The following is a 13,001-nucleotide window of genomic DNA, read 5'->3' as shown; positions in this document are numbered from 1 at the left end:
GATAGGTATATGTCAAAAACAACAACAACAACCGCAACTGCAACATGGAAGGGCATGCATTAGAGATGTTGTCTTATTTACAACATGACAATGTGTAGCTTCCGCACTGGACTACTGCGTCTTATGAGGCAGTGGCAGAAATGTAGGAGGCTGGTATGCATGGCTTTATTATATGCTGTCGTCTCCGCCAGTTTCAAAACATGTCTCCTTTATATTGTCATTTTCTGCTCGTCCGGCACTTTGCAACAACACAACCGCGTTTCTGCAGCGACTGTCAGCACGTTTCCTATAATAACGTCTGACGTTTATGTTTTACATGGCATGATAAAGTCACATAAACCATGTGAAATCCGATTAGAGTGGTCAGACTGAAACAGATTTACAGAAATGCGATTTGAATAGGATTTTAAATCACATAGCTCAAATGTGATTTCATGTGATTTTTTTTTTTTGCTGTTCACACTTGCTAAATCTGATTTTAATCGGATATGGGTCATAGCATTCGGTGCCATTTGATTCCCCATGACATAATGTGGTAGCCTGGCTCCGCCCTCCTACGTACTTCCGCTCAATTTTCATTTTCCTTCAGTACTCCGTCTGGGATTGTCGTATATTCTCTGGTTTTCTCCGGTCAAATTTTAACCGGTCCAATCAGCGAACAGAGGGAGTGGCTGAGAACCATGACGTTGATGTTTTGTGCGCTAGTTTGAGATGACATACGTCATGACCAGAGGTGGAAAGTAACGAATTACATTTTACTCGCGTTACTGTAATTGAGTAGTTTTTCTGTGTACTTATACTTTTTTAAGTAGTTTTAAAAATCTGTAATTTTACTTTTACTTAAGTATGTTTTGTTTTAAGTATTGTACTTCACTACATTTTAAACCACATCCATTACTGAGTAAAATAAATAAATAATATGAAAGTGGGGAAAAAGCGATCCGGAAACGACTGCATTGAATTGAAGGGCGGGAGAACGTGCAAAAATCATAAAAAGATGGAGACGGACAAGACATGTCAGTGATGCAGATCCAGCTGAAAGCGAATGCCGTCGTGAACCAGTTAGTATGGGAATACTTTGGATATAGAAAAAAATAACGTGGTGTTGTCCTGGAGGATATCAAAGTTACAAAAAATGTTGATGCAAATGAGGAAACGTATAGAACATGTTCGGGAACATCCCTCTCTGTAGATAAAGGTATGTTTTTAACTTAAGGCCGAGTGATTTCTGTGATGCAGAGGGAATCCCGGAATCCAGTCATTTAATTTACATTTAATTTACAGTATAACGCAGATATCACGTAAAACAAGCAAACTGATGGATGAATGAATACATCGACGGTAGAGCTGTACAATATATCAAATCGCGACATGGTCTGTGAATATTAAAGCAAAACACTGCTATATAAATAAATGATCTGCTTGTTCTGTCTCTGTGATGAGCAGTGCCGTTTTGTCTACTACATAGGCTACTCAAGTACGTGATGCTCGTGGTGTTTTAACGTCTCACAAACCATATTTGGACATGAACACATGAACATTTTAAAAACCAGTCTAATACACTCTGAAACAGGTTTTCACAGAAGCAGCTCTTCACTAAAACCCATCAAAATAAACGTTTTGAAAATCTCTGTTTTGCAGCACTTTGCCAAAAAATAAAAGGATAAAAGTTTGTTACATTTAATTTAATTACCACCGTTTTGGACATATATTTGTATAAAAATAAAAAAAAATAAAAAATGTCATAGTATTCTTAAACATTTTAATAAGTTAATGATAAAAATAAGTTGTTAATCTAATTCATAACCATTTATTGAATTTGGTTGATTAGACATGTTTTATTGAAATTTTAATAAACAAAACAAATGGTTTCAAGTTTGTTATAATAAAGCATTTGTTCAACCAAAAAAAAAAAAAAAAGTTTTCATTAATTTCATGCCAATTTAACTGGTGATAATAATAACCATAATTTAATAATACAGTTTATTTATTAAATTATTGTTTAATACCGTGATGCTGTGAAACTCACAGAAAGAAAAAAAAGAAACAAAATCTGTGAAAATTTAATTCTACCACAACCCTACATAGAAAAACCCTAGACATTCCACATTTTATTTGTACTTAAGTAAAATTTCATTGAAGTAATAATACTTTTACTTGAGTAGAATATTTTGTTACTCTTTCCACCTCTGGTCATGACCAAACGTTAGCGATTGGTTATGGCAGATCCAATAGTTTTAAACTTCAACAGTACCTGCCTTCAAGGAAGTTAACGCTTGTCAATGGAGAGTGGTCAGACTCTCTGTACAAATTAAATGTAGGAGAGTCTGGTAGGACCAGGCTAATAATGTGGTATGTTTTTTGTAAAAATGGGCTAATACTTGTTTCTAAATGTTCACCTATACATATTTAATCCCCCTCTACCATAGAACACAATAATATGTACCCAGGATTAATTAATCAAAAATAATTACTCTGCCATGCTAAACTGCCATGTCCCCAACTAAGCTTGCATAATTTCAGCCACAAATATAAGTCATACAAATTTTTGATATTGTTGTATATTCTTATTTATAATATTCCTCACCAAAATATATATATTTTTTTATTAATACATTTTTAATGTTTAAAGTTTTTAATATTGTGTCCCTGAACCGAACATCCCCCCCCTGTTACTCTGATGGAAAGTCCCTCTGAATATGCACCTTTACTGTTCCTCTAATCACATAACTCTCAGGAAGTAGAATACTTTTTTTGGCAGCAAACTATCTACAAGAAGCAGATTAAGTATGACTCCTTAATTCACCTTTTTGTTCAATGTTTCAGAAGGATTCACTGACGTGGGGAAAGCATAACATGTCCATCCTGTTATGCTTATTTATAAACAAAGATTTACATTATTTTGAATCAGTTGCTTCACAAAATGATTCACTGTTTCAAAGTGCTCACTTTTTTTGGCACTGGCAGTTCAAAATGGTGTAAATGAAACAAAAACATTTAGGTATAATGACACCTTTTGCAAACCAACTGCAAACGTTTTCATAAAAGTGTATTTTCATGTATTGAATGTAATCTACGAATGAGTAAATACCAATTAATATGAAGGTTCTGTAAAATGTGGGTTCTTTTTATTAAGTTGTAGTCCTTGCTTGCTAGACAGGGCTTTGGAATTAGAAACAATTACCTAACAATTAACAAACATATTACAAAATCACACTCTGTTTACTGTATACCTATGAACAAATGTAATTCACTTTTTTTAAGTCAAAGTACTGCATTTAGATAGTGTAGCCTAATAATTTTTCAAGTTTATAACAAAAGCAAGCAATAGGTGTAATAATTGTCAGTAGTTACAAATAGCATTTTTTAAAAAAAAACTGAAACAAGGACGTTTTACAGTGCGGCGCAGATACTGAACAGGCTGGACAAATCCACCCAGAATAAAACATATTACACTAACTGGATAGACAAATGAAACCTCTTGTTGTCTCAGAATATAGAGGATTCCTGTGACAATATTAGGGGCATATATGATTACCATTGACACAGTAGTTATCAAAATGAGATAAAACGCTCTTTTCTTCATGTGGTTTTTCTCCCTTCTCTCTCTCGCCCTCTCTCCTGGTCCTGACTGCTTCAGTGCTCTGAGAACAGCCACACAGAAGAACAACTGAAAGGAGAGGAAAAGTAGGAACTGGAAGAGCATTGTTAATGTATAAATATTGCGTGAGACAAAGCCAATCATCCAGAACAAACTGGAGCCAAGGCCTATTGACCAATTAAAAACAGAGCAGATCACTTTATATCTGAGAGGTTTGAACTTCAGAAAGGTTACAGGATGAACCACTGCCAGGTAACGCTCAACACAGATCAGACACTGAAAAAGAGGAAGACTGGTTGTGGCTAATCCATTTAAAAAATACACAGCCATCCAAAGAAGGATACATTTATGGCTGAAAAAAAAGAAGAAACATTGTATACAAAATAACATATCACAGACAGCGAGGTTCAAAGTGAAGAACTCTGCTGCAAGTCCATTGCCAGTTCCTGTTACTATAAGCCATATCACATAGGAGTTGATAGGAACACCCAACAGAATGGTGATAAGATATAGAGTTGAGAATGTATCAAAACCAATTTCAACCCCAGTGCCATTGATAATGAAGTGATCAGAAGAGTTTGATCCATCAGTGGGGAAGATCTCACTGGAGATGTTCATCTCTTCACTGTTTACAGTCAAAAACACAACTGTGATCTATGAATGAGAGATACAAGTGTTAGTCCACCAGAACATTCTGGGACTGTACAGAGTAAACCCAATCAAAATTCAAGCACACATTAGTGAAAGAGAACAGTTCTGTTTGAATTACTTGGTTATTTTACCTCATTCCTGTGCTGTTGTCCACAATGATAGGATGATTGAATTTAGAAAATAAAATAAAATAAAAAATTGCAGACAGGATTATATCTATAGTCTCTTATAGCTAGAATGTCTGCCTTCCAAGTGAATGTGTTAAGAATATTCAACTCGCACCTCTTCATCAGGAATGGGTCCTGTGAAGTGTGGCAAAATGGCATGCAAATACACTAAGTGTTGATGTGTTGATTTTATGTTTCCTCTGCTCGTTCACGCGGGCGCCTCATACGCACACACAACAAATTTCAGCATTGCAAACATGACATTGCCGCAGCCTATTCATTATCAACATAAAATAGTCAACTTAGCATACAAAAAGTTACACAGCTAAGTTTAAATAGTCAGTAGTAGCCTACAATTCGTGCCATTCAGTGTGAGCTCCGCCGCTGTGGTGTTTCCAAGCACATTTGTGTGCATGTGAAGAGGATGGTTTTTTCCATCAATATTGGGAAGCGAGTGAAGTACAAAGCCTATAATAAATAATGGTTTAGCATCCAAATACACTCACCTAAAGGATTATTAGGAACACCTGTTCAATTTCTCATTAATGCAATTATCTAATCAACCAATCTCATGGCAGTTGCTTCAATGCATTTAGGGGTGTGGTCCTGGTCAAGACAATCTCTTGAACTTCAAACTGAATGTCAGAATGGGAAAGAAAGGTGATTTAAGCAATTTTGAGCGTGGCATGGTTGTTGGTGCCAGACGGGCCGGTCTGAGTATTTCACAATCTGCTCAGTTACTGGGATTTTCCCTCACAACCATTTCTAGGGTTTACAAAGAATGGTGTGAAAATGGAAAAACATCCAGTATGCGGCAGTCCTGTGGGCGAAAATGCCTTGTTGATGCTAGAGGTCAGAGGAGAATGGGCCGACTGATTCAAGCTGATAGAAGAGCAACTTTGACTGAAATAACCACTCGTTACATCCGAGGTATGCAGCAAAGCATTTGTGAAGCCACAACACGCACAACCTTGAGGCGGATGGGCTATAACAGCAGAAAACCCCACCGGGTACCACTCATCTCCACTACAAATAGGAAAAAGAGGCTACAATTTGCACGAGCTCACCAAAATTGGGCAGTTGAAGACTGGAAAAATGTTGCCTGGTCTGATGAGTCTCGATTTCTTTTGAGACATTCAGATGGTAGAGTCAGAATTTGGCGTAAACAGAATGAGAACATGGATCCATCATGCCTTGTTACCACTGTGCAGGCTGGTGGTGGTGGTGTAATGGTGTGGGGGATGTTTTCTTGGCACACTTTAGGCCCCTTAGTGCCAATTGGGCATCGTTTAAATGCCACGGCCTACCTGAGCATTGTTTCTGACCATGTCCATCCCTTTATGACCACCATGTATCCATCCTCTGATGGCTACTTCCAGCAGGATAATGCACCATGTCACAAAGCTTGAATCATTTCAAATTGGTTCGTACTAAAATGTACTAAAATGGTTTGTACTAAAATGGCCCCCACAGTCACCAGATCTCAACCCAATAGAGTATCTTTGGGATGTGGTGGAACGGGAGCTTCGTGCCCTGGATGTGCATCTCACAAATATCCATCAATTGCAAGATGCTATCCTATCAATATGGGCCAACATTTCTAAAGAATGCTTTCAGCACCTTGTTGAATCAATGCCACGTAGAATTAAGGCAGTTCTGAAGGTGAAAGGGGGTCAAACACAGTATTAGTATGGTGTTCCTAATAATCCTTTTGGTGAGTGTATATCGCGACTATGGAAACATTTGGATTTGCATGAGAGTTAGGCTATGCTGGTTACTTTAAGTTTCTCATGAAAGGATTTTGTTTTGGCTTTATTTATAGCCTACTTATATATTTTAAATTATTTATATGTTCTGAATATCGTTACATTTAAAGGATTTTGTAACGTGTTGTGTCTGGAGGAAAATAGGAATAGCTCACTTAACTGCAGTTATTTGCAGACACAGAGGCAATGGACATTGCACAGCTCACACTTTATTCCCAGTGAAACTCGCGTAACAGTCCATCACAAACGCTATACCGTCCACAGCATTACTTAATAAAAAAAACCAACCTGATTTGAGCAACAGAAAATAACCCGCATACATGGGAGTGCTCGAGGCGCAGTGCTCACAATGCAGACAGTTCAACAGGGAGTGCGCAGCTCTTAAAGGGGCCACACCCTATTCCTACTCGTTACAATTTGTTGTGGAGAGAGGGGAACTAAAATAACCTATAGCTATGTTTGTAGCGTTTATAATGTTTGTAGTACATTAAAACATTTAGCTTTATTTACCGGTATTATTTCTGAATGCAATCAAATGCGACGTACCTTTTTTTTTTTCAATCAAATGATTAATTGGTTAAAATACTTGTTGGTTAACCAGTTAATTAGCGTCCCATATATAGGCCTTGCTATCAAATTAGTGCACAATCTACTTTGCGTTGCGAATGCATTAATAATCAAAAGTGTTTGTGTGGAATAGTGCTGAGCTGAATTTTTGTGCCAGCTAGTGGTTTAATGGAGAATACAGTCAAATGGCCCATTGTATATGAGTATTCTCATGCTTGGCTTGACTTGTTTGAATGTAAACGGTTGTAGGCTTATATATGGGTCGTGAAAAAAAAAAAAAAAGAGGGTCGCCTGTAAAAAAGTTTGAAAACCACTGCACTAGAGGTTGCCTATTCAAAACAAAGGCGTAGTTTGATGACGCCACATTTGAGAGCAGAATCTTTGGGACATGTGGTCTTCACCTCACAGCCGGTGGAAAATAATTGGGATAGGACTCAGGCAGAAATGGATGCGATCATTAACGTTACTGTAGTATGAAGCAGAGCAGGACTGAGTGTTGTGGGAGCTGAGCAATGCCGCTGGAGCGATTGTTAATGAGAAGAGCAGAACACATGCCTCACGAGCAGCGGGACTGTTATTATGGCATAGGCGCCGGCGGGACTTATATTATGCCACAGTCATCTGCGCCACTCCCACTTTTCTGGTCTTTTTGAGCATGAGGTAACGCAGCTCTGTTTATCATATTAGATACATCTTAATGTGTGAAATTATGTTATGACGTTACTCTGTGCGTTCGCTTGGTGGCTGCTATGACACTTGTTGCACACTGCAGTAAGAGTAAAGCGTTTCTGCAAAATAAAACCACAAACCGAGGGTAACGCAGATATGACGCAATTGACAGGCGACTTCCTCACATGTCCCGGTTCCTTGATTAAAATAGCAATTTTCTCACGATTTACAAATAGTTGGAAACATTTTGGATATTGTAAGTACTCAACTGAACAAAATATATAACACTGGCCTAGTGGTTTTTGGTAATTTTACTGGAAATGTTTTACATAGTGCACTTTTAAAATAATGGCTTCCCAAATTACCACCAAAATGCTATAAAAAGGTCTTCGCCTCCAAAACATATAATGCAATTTGACATGATCATGTTAAACATAATCTTGGGTAAAAGCACTTAACCATCACCTGACAGGTGCAACAAATCCAGCTTATTATATTGATAAATGGAGAAGCATTCTAGAAGCCAGTGACAAATGAAATACTGTCATTGCTGCCTGAACCCCAGCTAACAGGCTAATAATAAAAAGAGCTGCACAGAGTGGCTTACATGTGTGTGAGAAAACATGAACATGGACATTAGTTTGTTTGTGCAACCATAAACCAAGCTAATGCAAACGGAGCAGAAATCATATTTTCTATGTTCAGGCATTTCATACCAACTATTGAAAGATTGCTTTTGTTCCCTTCTAGCGGTTAAAGAACAAAACTGCATGCATTTTGTGGAAGAACATTGTTATGGTTGTGCTTAGGCTCTGCAGATGAATATGGTTATCATACTGCTCATAAAACATTCACTACTAGGCTTAATAGATATAACCAGCCTAGAAGGAAAGGATCTCAAGCTGACTGAAGATGTTACTGTAGCTTTACCCATTAATAGACACGGTACTTCCTTGAAAATAAATTCTAGCACAGCTACAAAAAACATAATGACATAACCATTCATAATAATACAATGAAAGCTACATATGCCAATTCATCTGTTCAATAAAACACCTTATTCACCTGTCGAGTTATATAAAAATATATATATATTTGATGTGCTTGCTTTGTGTTTTGCTAGGGAGGGATTGGCAAACTAAGCCAATTAGGAATAATATACTATCCTCCTATCATCCTTTTTGCATTGCAGCCATAAATATTACAATTCATAAAATTAATTCAAAATAAACCTTGATTATAAAACAGTTAAAATCAGTTAAAACCATCAGACACTCGTTCACCAGATCAACGCCATCTAAGCAGCAAACCACCAGAATTCCGAAACCAAGATTTGAAACAGTATGGCTTTATAATGGGTTTCTGAAATCACGTGCCTTGGTGAGTTTAAAAACAAGCTCCAAACCAGTGGTTTTAAAATAAGATGTTTCATTCATTTCACAAACATCCTACCACCACACCTGTCCCCAACACTTAAATAAATAAATATCATTTATTTATTTAATACTTTATGAAGTCAGCCCTCGGTGCCTAACTGTTACACTTTACAATAGGTTCATTAGTTAACATTAGTTATTAATTACTGTGAACTTAAAATGGACTTATAAAGCATTTATTTATATTTGTTAATGTTAATTTCAACATTTACTAATACTTTATTAAAATCGTGTTAACATTAGTTAATGCACTGTGAACTAACATGAACAGACCATGAACAGCTGTATTCATATTAACTAATGTTAACAAAGATAAACAAATACAGTTAGTTCATGTAAGTTAATACATTAACTAATGTTAACTAATGAAACCTTATTGTAAAGTGTTACCGAAAAACAGATACATAAATGCACAGAACAAACAGATTACAAAATCACACTCTGATCTATGAACAAATTTATTTAACATTTTTACCCAAGCATTACTCAAAGTAATATATTTAGATTTTTTTGTTTTTTGTATAAATAGTAGGCTCACTTTTTAAATCCAAGTTTACAACAAAAGCAAGCAATAGGTGCAATAATTGTCAGTATTTACAAGTAACAGAATTTAAAAGAACAGAAACAAGAAAGTCTTCCAGTGCGGTGCAGATACAGAACAGGCTGGACAAATCCACCCAGAATAAAACAAAAAAAACTAATATCAGAGAGAACTGAATCCTCTTGTTGTGTAAGAACAGAGAGGATTCCTGTGGCAATAGAAGGGGCATATATGATTACCATTGTCACGGTAGTTATCAATATGAGATAAAACGCTCTTCTCTTCATGTGGTTTTCTTCCTCTCTCTCTCGTGCTCTCTCTCCTGGTCCTGACTGCTTCAGAGCTCTCAGAACAGCCACACAGAAGAACAACTGAATGGAAAAAAAAAGTAGGAACTGGAAGAGCATTGGAAATGTATAAATATAAATTGAATCAAAGCTAAACATACAGAACAAACTGGAGCTAAGGCTTATTGGCCACACAAAAAAGGAGCAGATCACTTTATATCTGAGAGGTTTGAACTTCAGAAAGGTTACTGGATGAACCACTGCCAGGTAACGCTCAACACAGATCAAACACTGAAACAGAGGACGAACTGTTATGACTAATCCATCTAAAAAATACACAGCCATCCAAAGAATGCTAAATGTATAGCTAAAGAAATGTAAAAACAATTCTGTACAAAAGAACATATCACAGACAGCGAGGTTCAAACTGAAGAACTCTGCTGCAAGTCCATTGCCAGTTCCTGTTACTATAAGCCATATCACATAGGAGTTGATAGGAACACCCAACAGAATGGTGATAAGATATAGAGTTGAGAATGTATCAAAACCAATTTCAACCCCAGTGCCATTGAAAATGAAGTGATCAGAAGAGTTTGATCCATCAGTGGAGAAGATATCACTGGAGATGTTCATCTCTTCACTGTGTGCAGTCAAAAACACAACTGTGATCTATGAATGAGAGATACAAGTGTTAGTCCACCAGAACATTCTGGGACTGAACAGAGTAAACCCAATCAAAACTACTTTAAAAAACACACATTAGTAAAGGAGAACAGTTCTGTTTAAATTACTTGGTTATTTTACCTCAGTCATGTGCTGTTGTCCACAACGATAGGATGATTGAATTTGGAAAATAAATAAAAATAAATAAATCAATGCAGACAGGATTATATATAGTCTCTCATAGCTTGAATGTCTGCCTTCCAAGTGAATGTGTTAAGAACATTCAACCGTCAGGAATGGGTCATGTGAAGTATGGCAAAATGGAATGCAAATTCACTAAGTGATCATATTTACAAAACATGTAATGCAATTTGACATGATCACATTCAATATATTCTTGGGCAAAAGCACTTAACCATCACCTGACATGTGCAATGAATCCAGCTTATTAAATTGATAAATGGAGAAGCATTCTAGAAGCCAATGACACATGAAATACTGTCATTGCTGCCTGAACCCCAGCTAACAGGCTAATAATAAAAGAGCTGCACAGAGTGGCTTACAGGTGTGTGAGAAAACATGAACATAGACATTAGTTTGTGCGTGCAACCATAAACCAAGCTAATGCAAACAGAGCAGAAATCATATTCCATATGCTCAGGCAAATTCATACTTTAAAGGTTGCTATTTTGTCCTTCTAGCAGTTGAATGTTGGGTCCCACTTTATATTAGGTGGGCTTAACTATTATGTACTAACATCAAAATATAAGTACAATGTACTTATTGTGTTCATATTGTATTGCAAAACACTTTTGCTGATATTTAGGTGGGATACGTGTAAAGTTAGGGACAGGTGTGGTGGTAGGGTTAGGTGTAAGGAAAGTGTCAAAAGTGTAATTAAAAATGTCACTACAGAAATTAATTACAGCTGTAATTACATGGAGGTATTTAAAAAAAACATGTAATTACAATGTAAAAACATGAACGTACACAATAAGTGCATTGTATCAAATGATTAATTTATATGCAAGTAAATAGTAGTTAAGGCCACATGATATAAAGTGGGTCCAAACTTTGTTATGGTTGTGCTTCGGCTCTGCAGATGAATATGGTTATCGCACTGCTCATTAAAAAAAAAAAATCACTATTAGGCTTAAGAGTAGAACTTATCATTCTATTCATTTTCTGTTTGTCTATCTATTTTCTGTCTGTCTAATTTATATATATAAAAAATAAAATTAAAAAAAGTTCTGTCCTGTGTGTTCTGTGCTAGATTAACTGAGACTTGTTACAGCACTTGCATACTGTTGCCCTTGACTGTTCTAGTTGCTTCTATTGCTCTTATTTGTAAGTCGCTTTGGATAAAAGCATCTGCTAAATGGCTAAATGTAAATGTAAATGTAAGAGATATAACCAGCTTAGATGGAAAGGATCTCAAGCTGACTGAAGATGTTACTGTAGCTATACCCATTAATAGACACGGTACTTCCTTGAAAATAAATTCTAGCACAGCTACAAAAAATATAATTGCATAACCATTTATAATAATACAATGAACTCTGTCAGAGAGCTACATATGCCAATTCATCGGTTCAATAAAATACCTTACTCACCTGTCGAGTTATAAAAATAAATATTTGTTGTGCCTGTTTTGTGTATTACTAGGGAGGGATTGGAAAACTAAGTCAATTAGGAATAATTAACTACACTGTAAAAAACCCAACTTGAAAAAAGTTGAAATGACTGATTTTGTTGTGTTGGTTCAGCAAAAATCTATGAAAAAGTCAGCACAACTACATTTAATTCATGTAGTCAACCTAACCCAAGATATTTTTTATAAACTTACAAATATGAGTTCTGTGAACAATGCTTTGCAAGTTCATCCAAAAAACATTCTGCCAACGTATTAATTTTAGTTAAGTCAATCTCATTTATGAACTGCCCTCCATAGAAAATGCTAATTGTGGATTTAAAAAAACAAAAACAAAAAAAACAATATGTATACTAAAAGAAAATGAAGAGAAAATGGTTTAGTGATTTTTTAAAAGAATGTAAATGTGCCTATAGATTAAATATAAGTATTAAAATATTTATGTATACTACTATTACTACTACTACTACTAATAATAATAATAATAATAATAATAATAATAATAATATTGTTGTTGTTGTTGTTATTGTTGTTGTTGTTGTTGTTGTTGATAAAAAACGTGCGTACTGCGTTTTTGCACAATGGGAGCAGGAAGACTTTTACTGTGAAGTTTCGTTAGAATAAGCGCTTATGGTACCCTCTCATGTGTGTAATAATACCCTGCACAGAAAAGAACAGAAAACTAATTTGCGCGTGGACAGTTTTATTTAATTGTTATATTTTAATAAAACATATATTTAAAAATTTATATATTTGTTGCATGTTTTCCAAAAAGACAACATTCTCTCGCGCTAAACCACGCCCCTTACGGTGGCGCTTACTTTTGAAGTTCAACGTCAACGTACGTCAACTTTTCAATGCGGGCAGCGGGAGAATGAACAGTGTTTAGCAAATGGCTGGAGATGTGAAAATATCATATTCATTAAAGGAGACAGCACGACGTGGACAGAGGAACTTCATGGTGAGTGCGCTTAATTTGTTTTTGATGATCGTTGTCTTTCT

General features: G+C 36.0%; 1 protein-coding gene across 1 annotated transcript in view; it reads left to right on the top strand.

Annotated features, from left to right (window-relative positions):
- The first annotated feature begins 938 nt into the window (after positions 1 to 938).
- LOC307137025 (uncharacterized protein) overlaps positions 939 to 13,001 on the top strand; it is a 636,016-nt gene continuing 623,953 nt past the window's right edge. Inside the window, exon 1 of the mRNA XM_079834505.1 lies at positions 939 to 1,198. The gene's annotated coding sequence lies outside the window, so the exon portion shown is untranslated. The remainder of the gene's footprint in view (positions 1,199 to 13,001) is intronic.

The sequence above is a fragment of the Gobio gobio genome, assembly GCF_949357685.1.
Source record: "Gobio gobio genome assembly, chromosome: 14".
NCBI classification, from domain to species: domain Eukaryota; kingdom Metazoa; phylum Chordata; class Actinopteri; order Cypriniformes; family Gobionidae; genus Gobio; species Gobio gobio.
Note: the sequence above shows the minus strand (reverse complement) of the source record. Positions and strands in the feature narration are given on the sequence as shown.